This window comes from Argentina silus, assembly GCF_951799395.1.
Source record: "Argentina silus genome assembly, chromosome: Y".
In the NCBI taxonomy this organism is placed as follows: domain Eukaryota; kingdom Metazoa; phylum Chordata; class Actinopteri; order Argentiniformes; family Argentinidae; genus Argentina; species Argentina silus.
In genome coordinates this window covers 42167264-42188959 of record NC_139654.1, presented here as the reverse complement: position 1 = coordinate 42188959, position 21696 = coordinate 42167264, and the positions used below count along the sequence as shown (strand labels likewise).

The window sequence follows — 21696 nt, the reverse complement described above, 5'->3', positions numbered from 1 at the left end:
TATTTTAGATAGGGCCTACCTGAAAACATCAAATTAACCATTTTGATATTGTTCTGTCAATCATCTTTCTTCGATAGTCCATCCTCTATAGGTTATTTATAAAGCTGTCTCGTTTTAATGTTGATCTTTAAAATGGTTGATTTTGCAGCCACATTTCTCTCTGTAACAACGATTGAGCTCGTCCCGTTTCACTTTTTAGGCTGTTACGCTGCTCTTTCACTGACAAACAGCTGTTTTTGGAATTGCGCGCTCACCGAAATTACCGCGATTTGACTTGATGTTGGGATCAAACTGTCTGCCGAGTCGGATGAATTACTTCACAGCGATCTAACAACAAAGAGTAGCCAATTAAGGGTATTTCTTTGCAGTAGGTCTAGGTCCTGATTGTGGGGGAAATGTTGCTTTGAATTGTAGGCTACTTTGACTGGACGATAACATACGAATACAAACAAGTGTACAGTAACATGTTGTCACCACGGATGATAGAGCTTGATTTGATTACATTTGATTAATTTTCAGCCCTGCTTCTTACAGCTTTGCGTTTACTTGAAGGCAGTTCACGGACTTGAGGTAGGCTGAAAATATACAGGAGCTTGTAGGCCTAGTGCTTATTCGATTAAGGTAGGGGGGATCTGCGCGAATTTAATGTAAAGTATTCCCGTTTATTTAAACTAAAATAGAGCAAGGCAAATTTACCTGCGGCGGGTCCCACCAGTTTTTCTCCATTGTGTTGAAATGTAATTGAATCTATTTCCACTAATGAGCGTACCACATTACAAATGACAATCAGCAAAGGCTATTTGACAACAACTGGAGGTTCAAGTGACCAAAGTGACTTTTACATAAATTTACGTCATTGCTAGCAGCGTCATCAAGACAACAGCATTATGACGCAGGAGATATTTATTTGATTACAGATATGCTCATGTTGTTTCTTGGAAAATATACGTCGTTGGGATTAATCATCATCATATTATTAATTAATAGACAAAACACAGACATAGATATAGGTATATAGATCAGTGGTAGGGGCTCTGGGTCGTTTCTGGACATGGCCCTCCATTGTAATTTACATTTACATTCATGGCATTTAGCAGACGCCTTTATCCAAACCGACTTACAACAATACATTTGTTTAAGTAATTGAATCATCTATCCAACAGTCATCATAAGACAAAGTAATCAATGCTCACACCAGGGGCCATAGGCAGTCGGCTATTTCATTTTATTTGTATTAGCAGGAGAGAACTTGTACAAGGGGGGTAGCGGGGATGAAGAGGTCTCTGGGTGGGGTTGGGGTTAGGGTTAGTATAGGGGGGGGGGATAAATGGAAAACATACTCGTGGTTCAGGTATTAACTGCCAACTGAACTTAGTTGGAACAATACAAATTACAATGTAAAACAATAACAATATAATATCAACATTTCAGTATTATATCAAAATAATGATTTAGAAATATGGTACAACCTGTGAGCTGCCTGGTTGCCTTGGCAACGGTAAACTACAGCGCTGTTCATCAGCGGTTCGGGCTCTGGCTCTAACCGTCTACCTTCTCTTAACCGTTAGGAGAAAACGAAGAAAAACAAAGAAAATGTAAACTACAAAACACTCTAACATTAAATCCTACACATACATCTGTATCAGTGGAGTCAGGCAAACGTTACACCAGACTCCCTTCGACATGTTTTGTCAGGTGTCATTTGACAACAACCACTCATCGTAAACGGCAAACTAGTGCTAACTCGTCCTCGTTTAGGATACCAAGCTAGCGCAATTACCGCTAACAGACTACAAACTTCATATGCTACTATGCCTAACGGTACACTAAATAGAAAGCCTACATTAATGACAAACTGTATTAATGCTTATGCTTAAGAATAAATGGAAAACACACTAGTGAGTCGTCTGGTCCTCAGTCTTTACTGGTTCAGGTATTAACTGCCAACTGAAGAACGCAGCGCAAGCCACAGCTTATATACCCGCAGGTGATCTAGTGCCTTTTATACTCCAAATAGAAATGCGTGAAATTGAATGGGGGGAGTCTGTAAACATGTAAGATAAAGTGCATACATATAAAATAACACATTTACGTAAGTGGCCAATTACATATAAATATATTATGTGCCACATAAACAGTGGAAAAAGCAGTGAAGCCCTTAGCAGACATAGGGGAAAATGTACAGTATATACAAACATGTACAGGAGCAGGACGTATTGTGTCTCTGTTAACACAGTTGTGTCATGTGTAATTGTGTTAAATGATCCATAATAAGTGCTGTCCAGTTTCCTCTATATTATATATAACATGGTGAATAACTCCCCGATATTTCTTTAAGGCCAATATCAGATATGTCTGTCAAGCTCTAATTACAATGAGCTGTCCTCCCATTTCTACCTCCATCAGCCTCCTGTTGCACAGTAATGAGTGATAAAGACACCTGATGACAAGGATGAGAAATGTAAAGATCACGGTTTCATCCAAGGCCCATCTACCTTTCATTCAAATTATGCTAAGATTATTATCATTGGTGATTTTAACCTACATGTGGACAATGAGACTGACTCGACAGCCATGGATTTGATTTGAATTCTACGGACTTTATTAAGCGAGTTACTGGGCTCACCCATAACCACTGCCACACCCTGGACCTAGTGATTACAAAGGGTCTTACTCCTGTTGCATCCTCTATTATTTATCTAGCCATGTCGCTGAGCAGATGAGATTCATGATGATGAATATGAATAGTACACCATCAACAGCTTCCTCCTGTGATAATGATTTATTAACCAGCTTCAACACCAAACTAAGGGCAACTATCGACTCTGTAGCACCAGTCAAACAGTTTGATTGATTTCCTGGTGAAATGCATTGCAGACATATGGATGTCACAGAACTAGTCATTGGAGCAAAAACCGAAAGAGAGAAACTGTCTGCATACTTAAAGACACTTCTACTTACAGTAACACTAAGCACCAGGCAAAAAACAGAGGTGTCACCATTGACTCAGATCTTAATTTTGAAACCCATATCAAGAATGTGACTAAAACATATTTGTATCACTTAAAGAAGAGTAAGTAAGTTTGTCGGAAATCTGCCATCGTGGAGAAATTCTGTCTGAAGTTGTCCAAACGACAACATCCTCCCTTATAATAATATAACCCCCCGAAATGAACTTGCAGTGTTGGACATTAGCTGTTGTGTTTCTGCATGCGCACACGATTGGAAGAGGCAGCCCCCAGAGACAGAAAGGTGAGTCCACTCCCCTATAACACCCCTGGCAGTAACAACATGTTTATATGCAAACCGAGTGTCCAGGTAGGACACTCCATTTTAAAAAGCGTGTTTTCCGAACCAAAACAGCGTTTGTAAATGAAATATTTATTTCAAGGGATCTCGTTCCCTGATCTCTACCGATTAAAGATAGTCATTACAACCTTTAGGAAGCTTTTAAAAAGGTTGAATATTACATGGACCTTTACAGAACACAGCTGTAAAGATGCAACCTTTCCTCTCCCAGGCTGACACTGAGAGACGAATGCATGCTTGTATTACTAGCAGCCTTGATTACTGTAACACTCTCCTGTCTGGTCGACCAAAGAAAGCTATTGGCAAATGATACAGAATGCAGCAGCACGAGTCAGATGGAGAGCACATATCATAAAAGTCTCTGCACTAATAACCTGTTCGTTTTATAATTTATTTTAAGATAATTGTATTAGTTTAGAAATCACTCTATGGTAACGCACACCACTGCATGTCAGACATGCTTTTAAGGTATATACCCTGTAGATCCCTCAGGTCCTCAGGTACTGGCCTTTTAACTATTCTGAAGATTCCAACAACACCTATCTACTTCCTGTTTCAAATGAATAATACTGGGCAGAAGTCTGCACAGGGATGCTACAGACACATTAGCACACTGCAAAATGCTGTCACCTATCTAACCATCTGTTCCAAAGCAATAGTAATAGATACTGTAGGAGTCTGCAGTGCACAGGGGTTACACACTCATCAGTACCCTCTAAAATACTGTCACTATCATATTTCCTGTTCCACATGAATAGTACTATATAGGAGTCTGCAGAGGGGTTACCTTGTTGGGAAACAGTGTCTATCTCCTCCTGCAGCTTGGTCATAATGTGAGGGCTGGTTGCCAGATTGTAGGCCAGGAAGGACAGAGAGCTACTGGTGGTCTCATAGAGTGTTTCCACAGTGTAATGAAATCGATAGCTTCATTTATTAAGCACAAAATGATTGAGACTGAAAGCTATATGGAGGCAGTTGTACCGACTGTGAGGAACAGTGAGCTGAAGATGTCAAACTTGAGCATTTTCTTGATGTTGGTCACAAAGGGGTCAGAGGGGTTGTGGAGGGAGTCGATGTCGACACTGAATGAAGTGCTGACGACCACATCCATACTGTATGGTCCAAAGAACCTGGAACACAACCACAAAATCTTTGACCACCAGAACCACAACCACAAAATTAAAGGGGGAGTTCACTGAAATTACAAATTCACCTTATCTTCTCGGAGAGAAATACTCACTCTTTTAGTTCAATGGGCTCTTCGTTATCGGCCGTCTTCTTCAGATTGCTGACCAAATTACCAGAGTGCTGCTTCATGATCCCGAACATCTGAGTTGGGAAGGATACATGGAAAAATATGATGATTGATACATGGATTAATATGTGCAAAACATGGGTTAATATCATGTTTGAAACAGGAATTATTTTAATGTTTATATAGCCTGAGAATATACATTCATACAGGATACATTATGTATATAGTCAAGGAATAAGTGACTCCAAAGATGAACTATTATTCTAAACTCTGTCATCTGACCACTGAACTTATCTCAGATAAGATTAAATATACTTTGTTGTCCCGGATGGAAATTTGTCTTAGACAATTAAAGTTGCTGCTTCACACAACAACAAACAACAATGAATACACACTATACACATAGTACAAATCACATAAACACACACACACACGTCAGAGTTGTTAGTCATTCATTTATTTGTGTTGTTGGAATGAATAAAAGAAGGAGAGGAGAGATGGGACTGTACCTCTTTGATCCGCCCACTGGTGAAGGAGGGAGACAGGACACTGCGGATCCGTCTCCATGCATCATCCTCAGCGATAAACACGGCGTCATACAGAGGCCCGTTGAGATAGAAATTCTAGAAAAATAACAATGATTATATACTGCAAAATTAACCGAATATTAATAATGCTATAATAACAATGATATTATCACTCTTTTAGTTGTGTTTTTTTCCCCATACAACAACTTCAATTTAGCGTATTACCCTCCTGTTAGTGAAAAGGGAGTAGCATTCCTTGATGAGGATGGTTTTGATCATGGCTGTGTCCATGATACACAGGACGGGCTGACGGCCATCATAGATCCTACAGACCAGCAAAAACAAAGATAGTTAGATATACACTCACCCAACACTTTATTAGGAACACTATACTAATACTAGGTAGAGCCTCCCTTTGCTCTCAAAACAGCCTCAATTCTTCGTGACATTGATTCCTTTGAGATTCTGGTCAATGATGACATGATTGCATCACGCAATTCCTGCACATTTTTCAGGTGCACTTTCAAGATGTGAATCTCCCGTTGTGCCACATCCCAAAGATGTTCTATTGGATTCAGATCCGGTGACAAGGAAGGCCACTGAAGAACACTGAACTCATTGTCATGTTCATGAAACCAGTTTAAGACGACTTTTGCTTTGTGACATGGTGCATTATCATGCTGGAAGTAGCCATTAGAAGGTGGGGAAATTGTGGCCATGAAGGGATGCACATGGTCAGCAACAATACTTAAATAGGCTGTGGCATTCAAGCAAATATACCGTAGATAGAGACAGACAGACCCATCACAGATCCTGCACTCTTTGAAAAAGTGCTACCTAGAACCAAAAAGGGTTCTTCTTCCACTGTCCCTTTGAAGAAACCTTTTGGGTTCCATGTAAAACCCTTTCCACAGAAGGTTATACAGTACCGTAAGTAAGTAATGGGACAGTGAAGCATTTTTTCTTCTGTTTGGATTTGAAATAAAAACGTAGAGATTTTTATTTTTTATATAATGTACATATTGGTTTATCATTCAGAAATTCCAACACTTTTATGCATAATCCCCCTATTTCAGGCTACACAAAAGTGATAGGACAATTGGCTTGACAAGTGTGTTCGTCAGGTGTGTTCCGTCACATAATTTGTGCAGTCTGCTATTGGTGTCTTGTCAACATGAGGACCAAAGAGATGTTATTGAAAGTCAGGGAAGCCATTATGATGCTGAAATATCAGAAAAAAAATAAACATAGCCAAAACCTTAAACCTACCAAAATCAACAGTTTGGAACTTCATTTAACTTCATTAAAAGGAAAGAAAGCACTGGTGAGCTCAGAAATCGCAAATTACCTAGTAGGCCAAGGAAGACTTCCAGTGGATAACCAAAGAATGCTCACCATAATTGAGAATCATTTATTTACATCTTGTCAGTCCAAGTACAAGTAAATGGCTCCAAACTCATTGGACAGCATTTCATCATACAGCAGGACAATGACCCAAAACATACTGCCATAGGAACTAGGGAATTTTTCAGGGCCAAAAAGTGGAAAGTTGTTGACTGGGCAAGTCAGTCTCCAGATTTAAATCCTATAGAACATGCATTTCATTTGCTCAAGAGGAGACTTAGGGCAAAACATCCTAAAAAAACAACAACAGTCGCTGCAACATAGCATTACCAGAGAAGATACCCAGCGTCTGGTTGGGTCAATGGGTCACAGACTTTTGCACTTTTGCATACAAAGGATTGGGGACCAAATACTAAACATGAGTGCTTAATTTAGACATTTGATAATGCAAAAGAAGGAAAAATGCTTGGGCACCAAAATGGCTAGAGCCAGCCCTGATTAACAGAACCTTTATCGAGCGCACAACATCACATTAATGCCCATAGGAAGAATGAGAATAGAGTATCAACAAAATAACCAATTTAACACAATTTAAAACAACATACGTCTGTAAGTTTTAACCATACGTTAACGTGCGTCAAGGACAACGCGGGAGAATGATGCCCGTGATGGGCCTAAGCCAAAACTCAAAGAATATCTCGCTGTCCCTCTCCTTAAATATCATTCCCAACAAAGGACAAGGTGTTAGATACATTACAATAGCAAAGGAATTTAACAAATGGTGAAAGCTGAAAAATCTGAAACATAGTCAAAACCTTAGACTTGCCAAAATCAAGCACTGATGAGCTCAGCAATCGCAAATGGCTGAGGCTTCACTGCAAGATGCAAACCACTAGTTATTCTTAAAAAGGATAGTCAGGTTACAGTTTGCTAAGAAGTACCTAAAAAGCCTGCAGAGGTGTGGAAAAAAGTCTTGTGGACAGATAAGATGAATATTATCAGAGTGATTGCAAGAGGAAAGTTTGGAGAAAAAAGGATCTGCCCAAGGTTTACAGCATACCATCTCATCTGTGAAACATGGTGGAGGGGATGCTATGGTTTGGGCATGTATAGCTGCCACTAGAACTTGCTAACTTATCATAATTGATGATGTTACTGCTGACAGCAGCAGCAGAATGTATTCTGAAGTGTACAGAAATATCTTGTCTGGTCGAGTAAAAGCAATGCTTCCAAATTCATTGGATGGCGCTTCATCATACAGTAAGACAATGACCCAAAACATACTGCCATTGGAGCTAGGGAGATTTTCAGGGCGAAAAAGTGGAAAGTTCTTGACTGGCCATGTCAATGTTTGGATTTAAATCCTATTGAACATGCATTTCATTTTCTGATGGTAAGATTTTGGGCAAAAAGACCTGGCAAAAAGATGGCTGGCCTGGCAGAATATCACCAGAGAAGATACCCAGCACCTGGTGGGGTCAATGGGTCCCAGACGGTTATTGCATACAAAGTATTGTCGACCAAATACTAAACATGAGTGCATCATTTCGACCATGTACACCAATACTAGACAAAAGAAAAGAAAAGAATCTAGCAAAAGCAAACTATGTTCTGACAGGGTTTGACTCATCTAATACGACATCAGATCTGGATAGGTTCCTTGATTTCCTCTGAAAGGTGACATAGGCATGAAAACATGTACACAACATCAAGAAGAAACCATTGATTAAAGCCAAATCAATTGACAGAGGCATGGCAGAAAATGTGTGTTGTCTCTTTAAAAGAAATGTTAAAAATCTCTTTGTTTTCCCTGAATGAAACAAAGCACAGGTGTTTAAAAGGCCAGCCCCACCCCTGATTACAATGATCCACACATGGAGACAGCCAAAGCAACATAGATCAATAAGACATCGCACATGTCACACCAGAATGTGTGTTGGCAAGAGTGTGCCCTTATAGCCAGGATCCACTCAACCACCTCTCTGGTCACATCTCCCTGATGTTGGTTATGAAGAACTTTATGAATGTATTTAAATGTATTTAATATTAATTATTGCCTTGGTTTATACTCGCTTCGGAATTGTACGACTTTTGTACGAGCAAACTGCTGAATATCTTCTCATAGATACACTGTGCTTAGCATGTACTGCTGAAGATTATGTTAATATTATGTTAAGATTTAAGTAGTCTCGTTCCCAGACACTTCCGCCCAAATGCCCGAAAGGTCTGTTGGACCAATGCGTTAAACTTCATTGGCTTTCATTAAGCCAAGAGCAAGAGCGTCAAAAACAGGGACGGGGCATAGCCATTGGCTTTACCTCGGATCAATCATCTTCCACAGCACATTCCACACATTTCTGATAAGAAGCTACACCTTGCAGCCGTGTGATTAGCTGAAATCAAATAATAACAAATACTTTAATCAGTAATCACCCTACGGCCAGGTTTGAGTCGTCGTTATTCCAGACTTATATGCGCTGTGAGCGATAGCCTGAGGACGAGGTTAACATTTAGGTAACCTGCGAATAACCTCATGCACGAGAAAATAAAATAAGCTTAATTGCTACATGGCCTGTTAATTTCCATGCTCATCTTTGATGTCAAGAACCTATGTGGTACTTTTTAGGGGGGGGGGGGGGGGGGGGGTTATCAGAGAGAGACCCTACCACTCCAAAAAGGTGGCTTATTTGGCTAATTTCAAGTGCCCTAATTGCCAATTAAAAATGGGTAGCCTTTTAAAAGGGGCAATCCTTCATATATCCCACAATTCAACACCAATCTGTTCTCTGGAAAAATGAATAAAACATGAAAATATTGGGTTTATGCCCTAACCATTTTTTTGTAAATTTGGGGCTAGACACTTCACCCATTTTCACCACATTTACATTTAAATTTTTGACATTTAGCAGATGGGCCATTGGTAGTCACAATGCTTTTTAAAAATGCTTTACATTAGAGGTACTGTACAGGTGGGTAGTGGAAGGTGAAGAGGTCTTTAGGAGGGACAGTCAAGATGTAGCCTGAAGAGATGGGTCTTCTATCTACGGCGGAAGATAGGTAGTGACTCTGCAGTCCTGACCGCACTGGGAAGCTCGTTCCACCACCGGGGCGCCAAGACAGTGAAAAGCCGTGACCAACTAGCGCAACCACTCCATCCTCTTAGAGGCGGCCAGCCGAGGTGGAAGAACGGAGTGGTCAGGCTGGGGTTTGACATACAGTATGTATTCACCATCAAATGTTGTTCACTTTCCCAAACCCCTGCCTGTGTAAGTAATGGGACAACAAAACATTTTTTGTTCTTTCGGCTCTATACTCCAAACGTTTAGATTTGAAATTAAACAATTATTACAAGTAGAGATTCTCAGCTTTTATTTGACGGTATTTGTGTACACATTGGTTTCACCATTCAAAAATTACCCCACTTTTTATGCATAGTCCCCCTATTTCAGTGTACCCAAAAGTAATGGGACAGACTTATCAAATGTCCATATGAAGCAGTCATGTTTAGTATTTAGTGGACAATCCACTAGTATTTAGTGGACAATAACTGCCTGAAGTCTGCAACCCACTAACCCTACCAGACGCTGGGCATCTTCTTTGGTGATGCTCTGCTAGGCCTGTACTGCAGCCATCTTCAGTTGTTGTTTGTTTTGAGGTCTTTTTGCCTAAATTCTTATCATTAGGGAAATGTAATGCATGTTCAATTGAATTTTAATCTGAAGATTGACTTGGCCAATCAAGATCTTTCCACTAGTTGCTATGGCAGTGTTTTGGCTATGGCATTGTTTTATTGTATGGTGTGGCACCATCCAATGCATTTGGACGCATTTGCTTGCACTCAAGCAGACAAGATGTTTCTGTGCACTTCAGAATACATTCTGCTGCTGCCGTCAGCAGGTACAATCATCAATTAAGACAAGTTAACAAGTTCTAATGGCAACTATACATGCCCAAACCTAACACCCCCTGCACCATGTTTCACAGATGAGGTGGTATGCTGTAAATCTTGGGCAGATCCTTTTTTCTCCAAACTTTCATTTTTACGAGACCTCTGCAGGCTTTTTAGGTACTTTTTTTTAGCAAACTGTGACCATCATTTTTGATGATAACTAGTGGTTTTTGATGATAACCGTGTCTTCCTCTTAGTTATAAACAAACCAGAATTAAATGCATAGGTCTATGGATGGATGTTCTCATTGGAACAGCTGGAAGACTTTCTATGCATCCCCGAAAAAACACATGTATGCAAACACACACACACACACACACACACACACACACACACAAACACACAGACACAGGCATGTTTAAGATATGCGTAGCCCATGTTTATTAGTTGACTTAGTTGTGATAGACAGTGTAGTTGTAGATAGTGTAGTTGACTAGTTTAGATACAGCGCACGAAGCAACAAGCAGGTACAATATCAGCACACCTCAGCATTACTACACCCACGTGCTACCACAGGGAACTGGTACCCGCATAGTTAGATATGGCACTGGTCTCACACTAGAGAGAACTGGCATATTCTAGATCATTATACGAGGTAACTAACTAGGAATTATGTCAAACTAGAAAGTGCTCAGTAGTCCCAGGGCTACAAACACAAGCTGGCCAACCCTCCTGCAAACAGGGTGCTAATATTTCTCAATATTAGCTTGTCAAAGCTAGCCAAGGTTCTCAGCTGTCCGGAAACAACAAGTAACTTAGTTAGCCGACCGTCCCAAGTGCTAGCTGTAGCCTACACATATGACCTAGCAAGTTATAATAATAACCTGAGGAATTATTGTTGAGCTAGGGTTCAACAATAACAAAGAATTGAGAGCTCACAGGTTAGCCTGCTAGCTCAGAGAGTTAACAGGTGCTCAGAAGGTGAAAATCGTCGTTGAATGTCGAGCTGAACCGTAGGATTCTATCAGAGACAATCTAACGCCCCGTGAGAATCATAGGCTGAGGTGTAGCCAGCTACAACAACACAACTACAGTACACTTCAGACAGTCAGAGAGTGAAGAGTGGAAAGGATGAAATGGTGCGCTTGGAGCATCTCTTTATTGGGACAGGTGATGGGCGTTGCTATCACTTGCAAGTGTGTACAAGGCGTGATTCTGTGAATCAAGATGTAAATACAGTGCTCTCGGAAAGTATTCAGACCCTTTAACTTTTTCCACATTTTGTGATGTTACAGCCTTATTCTAAAATGGATTCAACATTTTTTTTTCCTCATCAATCTACACACAATACCCCATAATGACAAAGTGAAAACAGGTTTTTAGAAATTGTTGCTAATTTATTCAAAATAAAAAACTGAAATATCACCTTTACATAAGTATTCAGACCCTTTACTCAGTTCTTTGTTGAAGCACCTTTGTCATTATTGCGTATTGTGCGTAGATTAATGATTAGATTAATAATTTAATCTATTTTAAAATAAGGCTGTAACATAACATAATGCGGAAAAAGTGAAGGGGTCTGAATACTTTCAGAATGCACTGTATGTGTCTGTTATAGTCCCATTGTGTGATTGGTGTGTGTACTGATTTCTGGCACAGGCCTTAACTGATCCAACAAGTTCACCAATCATCAATGGTTTGATATGAAGTTGATGGATTTTAATGTTACATGCTACACCAGTGCGTGTGTAAAGTGTTGACATTGCGCGGCTGCTGTAGCAGCAACGCAAAATGATTCTTGGAGTGCTTGGAAATGGTATCAATGCTTTTTGGACGCTTAAAAACATATTCAATTAGTTTCATAGTATGGTAAAGTAATAGAAACCTTGATAATAGAAATACATACAATAGTGGTACCTGTATGAAAAACAAAGTGATTGTCCTCGTTTATATTTGGAGGTAGAGGACAAACCCCAACTCTAACATATTCAGACTTGACAAGACAGAATCCATGTACAGAATCCATAAATTAGAAGTTCCTTGCAGAAACAGATTGGGAGGGCTATTTATTCTGCATCCACACGTGCAACTGGTCACGTTTCTGGTGTAAGAGTAAATACTGCCATCTAGGGTTTAGAGATGGTTAACAGGAAATGGATACATTATTTTACGGATGTACTTTAGGCCTACGTTTGAGTAATTTAGCAGAAGCTCTTATCCAGAGCGACTTAAAATAAATAGCTACATTCATCTTCAGCTACATACATCACGGTCATCACAAGTAAGACTTTCTATAATAATAAATGCCACAAGCAGTCACAGTGGTAGAGAAAGGAAGTCAATTTAATTTAATCTTCAACTTAATTTATTGAACTTAAGACAACTATATAAATTGATTTGCTATGTATCCCTAAATAGCGGCCAATTGTGTTGAGGTTTCCAGGCTAACGGTGTCGGCATGTGCAGTCCCCTGTCTTATCTCTGCACCCCCACACGCTCTCAGCCAGGGCCACATCAACAAGGCTTTTGACAGAAAGGCTCGTCCCCTGGTTTGCCTGATTGTGTACCAGCTGAGCCATCAGAGAACATGAGGGTTGGGGCATATCTGCATATCTGGAGCCATCGTTCATCTGAAATTAAAAAAGTAACATCAGAGGGGAGTGCAAGGTGAGACAAGAATTGGACAAATTCAACTGAGAGTTGAAGGTCATGGACTAAATGCTATAGTAAAACTAGCAACAATCACCTTCATCTACTTAGTCTATAGGTTCTCTACCATCTCTCTAATCGTCACCATGCTCACCTTCTTCAATGTCTCCCTCTCCTGTTCTAGCTTCTCTTTTTCCAGACTCTGTTTCGCTCTTTCTTCAGCCACCATCACCAGGGCCTCTCTCCTCTTGATGGCCTCTATCTCTTTCTCCATCTGTTTCTTATCCTTTTTAAATGTCTCCTTCTCCTTCCACATCTTGAGCATTTCTCGCTCCACATCCTGCCCGTCTCTTTTGATTTTCATCCACTCCTTCTTTATCATTTGCAACTCTGCTCCGACCTTCTCTGTCTTTCTAAGCATCTCCATTGAGGTCTCTTTTTCCTGCTCTAGCTTCTCCTTTTCCTGGCTCAGTTTAAGTCTTTCTTCGGCCTCCATCACCAGGGCCTCTCTCCTCTTGACTGCCTCCATTTCTTTTTCCATCTGTTTCTTGGCCTTGAGAAATGTCTCCTTCTCCTTCCACATCCCAAGCATTTCTTGCTCCACCTTCTGCCCGTCTCTTTTGATTTTCATCCACTCCTTCTTTATCATTTGCAACTCTGCTCCGACCTTCTCTGTCTTTCTAAGCATCTCCTTTGAGGTCTCCTTCTCCTGCTCTTCCTTCTCTTTTTCCTTGCTCAGTTTAAGTCTTTCTTCGGCCTCCATCACCAGGGCCTCTCTCCTCTTGACTGCCACCATATTTTTCTCCATCTCTTTCTCCATCTGTTTCTTGGCCTTGAGAAATGTCTCCTTCTCCTTCCACATCCTGAGCATTTCTTGCTCCACCTTCTGCCCGTCTCTTTGGATTTTCACGCTCTCCTTCCTCATCATATTTAACTCTGCCTCTGCCTTCTCAGCCTTTCTAAGTATCTCCTTTGAGGACTCCTTCTCTTTCTCAATCTCCATCATGAGGATCTTGATCCCACTGTCCATCTCCTCCCTCTCCCTATTGAACTCATTCCTGTCCTCCTGCAGTCTTTCTGCCTTTCTGGCCAGGATCTCCTCCTCCCTCTGCCTAACTTTTTGGTCCCTTCTCTTTTGTTTCTCATATTCCTCTATCTTTTTCTCAAACTCTGCCTTCTCTGTCTTAATCCTCAATACTCATATATATTTTCACCTCCATTGTTTTTATGCACCTACAGTAGATAGAACACAAACAAAAATGATTGAAATAATCTCCACACACCCATACTATAATACAACAGGAATGTCAGAAAGATTCCCCAAAGGAGAAAGGGATAACAATCTTTGAGTTTGCCCTACTGAATCAGTCAACAAATACCAGTACACCGATTGGCAGCAAAGAAATGTTATTATCTATAATGTGCGTTCGGCTGGCGTCATAATGGGTTTGGAATGACTATCATGGTAATTCACTGCCTAACAACTCTTATCAGCGTTCGATGCAATGGTTCGAAGTGACTTGGTCCTGTCAGAGGCCTATGTTAGAGTCAGCAAAAGCTTCCAGTGTGGGTTGGCTGGCTATGTTTGTTGACACGCCTTGAAATATAGCCTACAATTGTGGCCAACAGGTCAAATATCAGTGGCCATATAATGGGCACATTTTATTAACTGGAATCGGCCTGGTACAGGTAGGAGCATATAGGCTAATAAGCAGAAGACCTCGGCAAAATTAAAATAGCCCTAATTCAATTCATGCATTTAGGTCTCTCATAATAATAATACAAAATTTGGAATGTGTTTTTCATTTGTAGCCGACAATTTCAAATCCTGTGCAGTTGAGTGCAATAGACACACAAACAAAAACACAAACAAAACACTAACAACAACAAGAGGACAGGACCTAAAGGAAGGCCTTTCTAAAGATGTGAGTTTTTAGGCATATAGAAATATCCAACGCTGAATTCGACTTAATGGGAATATCATCTCCTAGTGACAGATATCTCTCAGTGACATTTTTACGCGTCCCTTGTCCAAATGCTGTAAAGGTAGTCGGCCTATGCCATCTCAAGTATTTACAAATACAAGTGTTATAAAACTATACTATATGTCAACTATACTACATCTCTGGCCTACATTAGCCTACCTCAGTCAGTAGGCTGTGTATAAGCGCCGAATCTTCCGGTTATAATCTCTTTATATCTCACTCTGGTAATACTGATTGCACAGGTTCAGGTTGCGTCTTAGCTCGTTATGCCACTAAACTAAAAGTTCAAGAACTTTGTGTATTATTGCAGAACATTCTCAATTCTGTGTACATATCAACGTCATAATGATACCAATAGCAACGCATTTTGGGTGGAATCCTAACTCCAAATCCGCGCGCGTAAATCTTGCATTCATGTCAATGGGAAATTGATTCGATTTACACGCGGATCTCGAGTTAGGATTCCACTGCAATACACATTTAGGTTTAAGTTCATTTGAATTTATAGTGCATTTTACCCACAATATACGGCTTACACAAAAGTAGCCTACAAGACAAATACAACATTTGAAAAAACATATTGCATAGAATCAAATTTGGGGATATACAGGGTTTTTTTCTTTATAAAGTACATTACAAACATAAAGTCTCATAAAGTACATTACAAATACGAAACAATTATTAGTCCTATTTTTTATTAGTAATAATAATAAGTCTTTTATATTTAATACAAAATAGATTAAATGGTGAAATTGGTGTGTATAAATATAATAAACTTGACTCATAATTCGTATAGTGCTGTTTTTGGAGTAATTACTAATTACTAGTAATTACTAGTGTGTGCGGACTGCGCTCTCTGTCCCGTCTTTCTGCTGTGGGGCAGCGGAGCACTCTGCCCCATCGTTGCGAGGGGAACAACGTGAGGGTGATTGGCGTAAGCAGGGAAAACCTCACGCAAATTATATTGGGTATGAATTCTGCCTAGCAACAGGTGGCGAAAAACTATTAAACGCTAATGTCGTTAACGTGGTCTGACATGACAGGAAATAATCACAAAGCAATTCAGTTCATCTACTGTACGTCTATCGCTAATGCTAGCTAGCTAAAGTTTTCACAATGAATCGTGTAGATTATTTGTTGACCATGCGGTTCAGTACATTGCCTTTGGAAGAGAAGTTGGAGATAAAACGTTTAGGGCCAACAGGAATGGTTTGACAAAAAGAGATGGCTAACCGCTACCACCTCGAAACATGCGCTGTTCTGTTTCCCATGTATGATTTTTGGTGGAGACTATTTGGGCATCGGCTGGATTCAAAGACATTATACATCTGTCAGAACAGAACAGACACCAGCGACTGAACGGCCTTGACATGATTTCCATTGAAAATGCATTGATCCAGGGACAGATGGATTTCAACAGTAAAGTCATCGAGAGGTTTGCTGAAGCAACGAACCGCCGCGCTACTTTCCTATTCAAGTGAGCAGGTCTGTTTGGACATGTATGACAAATGGACAATGCGCTGTTCACTGTAGACTATATTGCTTTTGTTTTGTAGTCATTTTAAACGTTATACTGGCTGTGATATAAAGTGGAGGACTAAATGTTACGTATAGGCCTAATATCTAGACAGTTGATGGGCACACTTGTTACTTGTCGCTTTCAGAACCCTGGACTGGGCTCCGGCTGTATATTCATATAGTTCCGTTAATTAGCCTAGCCTACTTTCCGTGATTTAATGTGACTTTTGTAGTGTGTTATAGCCTCTGCACTGATGCTATTTATTTCACATTTAAAATAATACAATTGATAAAACCTGATTAAACTTTCCTACAAGTTAACGATGTGCCGAATGCTTGTATTTTGATTAAACATGCAAGTTATTGAAGACACGTGTCTGTCTCATCTTTTTACTTTGTTGCAGTATAGGCGTTCTGTGTCGCGCTGAAGCGTATGAAGTGTATTCAGTTATGGGGTTTACTGTACATACTTTTTCTCTGCACTGTTCCTGCTGCAGAGGATGCGTAAACGATTTTCCCATGTTGTTTTTTGGTTGTGGCCTGTGTTTATACATTTAGGCTATTAGTTGTATCCTACTTTTCAGTTTTACAAGTCAAATCTTATGACAGATGAGATGGCACTTCAACCGATAAAATGCAGGTACATTTTGACTACTGCTGCACTACGATACCCATAGATAGACCCAATACATTGGTAACTGCACTTCTTATACAGCTCATATACTGCTTATACTGTTCATACTGCATTCTATATTTATTCTGCTTATAATGTTACTGTTAATACATATATTGCTTATACTGCACTACTTATACTGCTCATATACTGCTTATACTGCTCATATACTGCTTATACTGCACTACTTATACTGCTCATATATTGCTTATACTGCTCTACCTGTATATATTGTTCACATTGCACTTTTCTGCTTTTTTGCACTTCTGGTTAGACGCTAACTGCATTTGGCATGTTGTTCATTCTCATGTTATGATTTAGTTTGTGATTATACACACGTTTTTAGCGTGATGATAGAGACCCACTACCAGACGAGTACAAAACATACACAAGTCACATGCAAATCCCTGCACTGCAGACGACAGACAACAACTGTCTCTGTACAACGAGTCCTGGACCTCCACTAATAGACAGATACAAAGAGAGCAGCATACAGTAGCAGCAGAGCCCAGAGGCGAGGCGAGGCAAGGCAAGGCAAGTCAAGTTTATTTATATAGCACATTTCATACACAGAGGCAATTCAAAGTGCTTTACGTAAAATAGATAAAAAGGAAAGAGCATGAAAGAAAAATTAGAATAAAAATGCATAAAAGACATAAAAAAAAGAATAAAAGTCACAGTGCATTTTAGGGTCACAGTGCAATTATTAGCGCCAATTTAGTTTCAATTTAAGGCAAAAGCGAAGCCCTTTTTTTTTTTTTTTTTCCCATTTTTGAAAGTAGCCAGTGTTGGGGCTGATCCTAGATCTATGTGTAACATAATAACTGAGAGACCTGCAGCAGGGCAGGTCCTCATCACTGGCTGTCTGCTTTGAGCTGGTTGTCGTTGGACTCCTGGCAGCGGAACAGGTCCATCTCAATGGGGATCTGGTGAGAGTTGACACACAGTTAAAGTATGAAGGAACGAGTAAAACAGATGTCAGCGTTACACTATGAATGTTACCTAATACAGTGTCACTGTTACGTTCGGGTAGCATTGCACTATAAATTCAAATAAACTCAAACTCCTGGACAACCTCTCTTGGGTCGACATACATTAAAATGGCCCTATGAAGTCTCGAGGGAGTTTTGCAGAAATACAAATAGCTTTTTTTTTAAATCTCACACTTCCATCATTTAGTAGGTAGCCTATACTGAGGATGATTGGCGCCTAGTACTGAAAAATGCAATCTGGGAAATTAAATGGGGAGTACATACTCATGCAGTACGCAAGTACAGAATTGTAGTATGGGGGTTCAAACCCGGGTCTCCCATGTGGAAGACACAAACGCTACTATTAAGCCAAGAGGACATCCTCAAGGTCTGAGGGCGACACTTCAGTTTACATGTCTCAGGCAGGGCTACCTCATCACGCGAGTGTGATTCCAAAATCACCTCTGCTACATATAGAAACGCAACAAAGTCATAGGTACAAAATTATATTTACAATCATTGTATCATTATTTTGTCTCACCTCTGTCTCTTTGCAGACGGTGAAGTTGAACCTCTGTAGAATCTCCACCATCGCCAGTTTCATCAATACCAGAGTGAATCGCATCCCGATACAGTTCCGTGGGCCCAACCCGAACGGCATGTAGGTGTATGGGTCGATGCTCTCCTTGTTCTCCTTACTGAACCTACACACGGAGAGTTCAGAGGAGGAGGGGTTAAAGAACATATCAATTAAATCACAGTAATATGATGGTTATACATGGTTGAAGAAACCTGTTTGTGTTTGGTCGTCGCATTTAGGTTTGTTTTATGGTTGTTTGTGGAACACTGCTCTTATCGTTGCTGTTGTGATTGATATTGTGGTTGTGGTTAAGATGTGGCCCATTACCTCTCTGGTTTGAACTCCTCTGGGTCTTCCCACACATCGGGGTCACGGTGCAAGGTCCAGATGGGTATCATGACGACCATACCCTTGGGGATGGTGATGCCGCTGATCTCAACAGATTTCTTGGCGACTCTTTCAAGTCGATGGGGTACAACCTGAGAGACTCGTTGATCACGCTGTCTAGATAGTCCATCTGCATCAGAGCCTCGTACTGGATAGGAGCCTGCACAGGGATATTACACTCACATGAGCACTAGTGATTGGTCGTTCACGTAGCCGTAGCCCAGAACTAACTCTTTTTCGTCGCAAATCTGAAGAGCTGTTAGTTTTTTGTGTTTTTTGGGGGGGAAATGAACACAGTACTATACTTATTCTAATCTGCATAGCCTAATTTCATGACACCCGCATACAGAACGCCATTACTTTCAATGTACATGTGTAATAGTGTCTTGCTTTTTTGTTATACATGAATAAACAAAAAAATCGCTAAATAATGTTATCTTGATAGTTAGAAGAAAATACATTTAGATTCCACTGAACAATGTAAATGATAGATGTACACAAGGATCAATCAGAAGTCAAAATGCCACTAAACTGGGCTGCTTTTAGTGGATTGACTGCTTGGAATACTGAATGTGCTACAGTCTATTATTTCCTATCACAGTCGACAGACTACAAGAAAACTGTCAGGTGGTTCAAATGTGAATAACTTGGTATCCATTCCATTAACTGTGGCCGGGCAGCACCGAACAGCCCAGAGAACATTACCATGGTGCTTTTGAATATTAGGTCCCTATCTGGCAAAACCTTTATTGATCTTATCTCAGAGCGAAAGCTGCACTGTAATGTTTTTATCTGAAACCTGGCTAAACATGAATGCATGTCAGTCTATTAGAAGTGGGGAAAAATATATTTTCACTCTATTATTTATCTAGCCATGTCGCTGAGCAGATGAGAATTTCATGATGAATATGAATATGAATAGTACACCATCAACAGCTTCCTCCTGTGATAATGATTTAGCAACCAGCTTCAACACCAAACTAAGGGCAACTATCGACTCTGTAGCACCAGTCAAACTGAAAAAGGCTGTGGCCAAATTTAAAAGAATTTGCAGAAAGTCTGAGCGGACAAAAACTTCAGGTCCACCTTGATATTCTTCGAGAGCATCTTTCTGCTTTTAATAAGGCAATAAAAAAACGCCAAGACAGACGGGATCATTTCTCAAAATTGATAATGAATCATAACAACTCAAACAGTGCTCTTTTCAACGATTGACAGCCTTATAAATCCCGCCCACAAGACACCTGGTGATCTGCTCTCCACCTACAAATGTGAGGAATTTGCAACATACTTCTGAGATAAGAGAACCAATATTAGGTGAGGAGGATCACTCAGGCAAGACCTGAAGATGTGTTTGATGACTTGTTACCCCACCTTCCACCACATGGAAGCACTATGAACTCTTTTGCAGTGGTCATACAGAAATGCTCAGCAAAGTGGGGGTCTGTTCATCTGCACCTAAAACTACCATGGTGAAACCCCTCCTGAAGAAAAGTAACTTAGACTCTTCAGTCCTTAGCGATTTTAGGCCAATCTCCAACCTTCCCTTTTTAAGCAAAAAAATAATAATTCTTGAAAAAAAGGTGTTCAAACTGTTAAATAATCTCCTTCTTCCCAACTGTACCTTTGACATGTTCCAATCTGGCTTTTGTGCCGATCATAGCACTGAGATAGCACTATGTTGTTAAGTTATTAACTAGGTTCTTAATGACCTTAGAATTAATTAATTAATGCTGATGCCAAAATGCTCTTTGTCCTTGTCCTGGTCAAACTGTCTGCACACTTAAAGACACTACTTACAGTAATACTAAGCACCAGGCAAAAAAACAAGGTGTTACCATTGACTCAGATCTTAATTTTGAAACCCATATCAAGAATGTGACTAAAACATATTTGTATCACTTAAAGAAGAGTAAGTAAGTTTGCCGGAAATCTGCCATCGTGGAGAAATTCTGTCTGAAGTTGTCCAAACAACAACATCCTCCCTAATAATAATATATCCCCCCGAAACGAACTTGCAGTGTTGGACATTAGCTGTTGTGTTTCTACATGCGCACACGATTGGGAGAGGCAGCCACCAGAGAAAGGTCAGTCTACTCCCCTAGAACACCCCTGGCACTCACAACATGTTTATATGCAAACCGAATGTCAGGTAGGACACTGCATTTTAAAAAGCGTGTTTTCCGAACCAAAACAGCGTTCGTAAATGAAATATTTATTCATAAGGGATTTATTATAAGGGATCTTGTTCCCTGATCGCTACCGATTAAAGATAGTCATTACAACCGTTAGGAAGCTTTTAGAAAGCTTGAATATTACATGGACCTTTACAGAACACAGCTGTAAAGGTGCAACCTTTCCTCTCGCAGGCTGACACTGAGAGACGAATGCATGCTTGTATTACTAGCAGCCTTGATTACTGTAACACTCTCCTGTCTGGTCAGGTACTAGCCTTTTAACTATTCTGAAGATTCCAACAACACCTATCTACTTCCTGTTTCAAATGAATAATACTGGGCAGAAGTCTGCACAGGGATGCTACAGACACATTAGCACACTGTAAAATACTGTCACCTATCTAACCATCTGTTCCAAAGCAATAGTAATAG

At 40.2% G+C, this 21696-nt stretch overlaps 1 pseudogene across 1 annotated transcript in view; it reads right to left on the bottom strand.

Annotated features, from left to right (window-relative positions):
- The window catches only part of LOC310824133 (cytochrome P450 3A27-like), a 155467-nt pseudogene that overhangs the window by 95152 nt on the left and 38619 nt on the right, over window positions 1–21696 (bottom strand). The window contains exons 8-9 of the transcript in view: window positions 19028–19247; window positions 18662–18824 (exon numbers count right to left, since the gene is read on the bottom strand). The product of the transcript in view is annotated as a cytochrome P450 3A27-like (transcript). The remainder of the gene's footprint in view (window positions 1–18661; window positions 18825–19027; window positions 19248–21696) is intronic.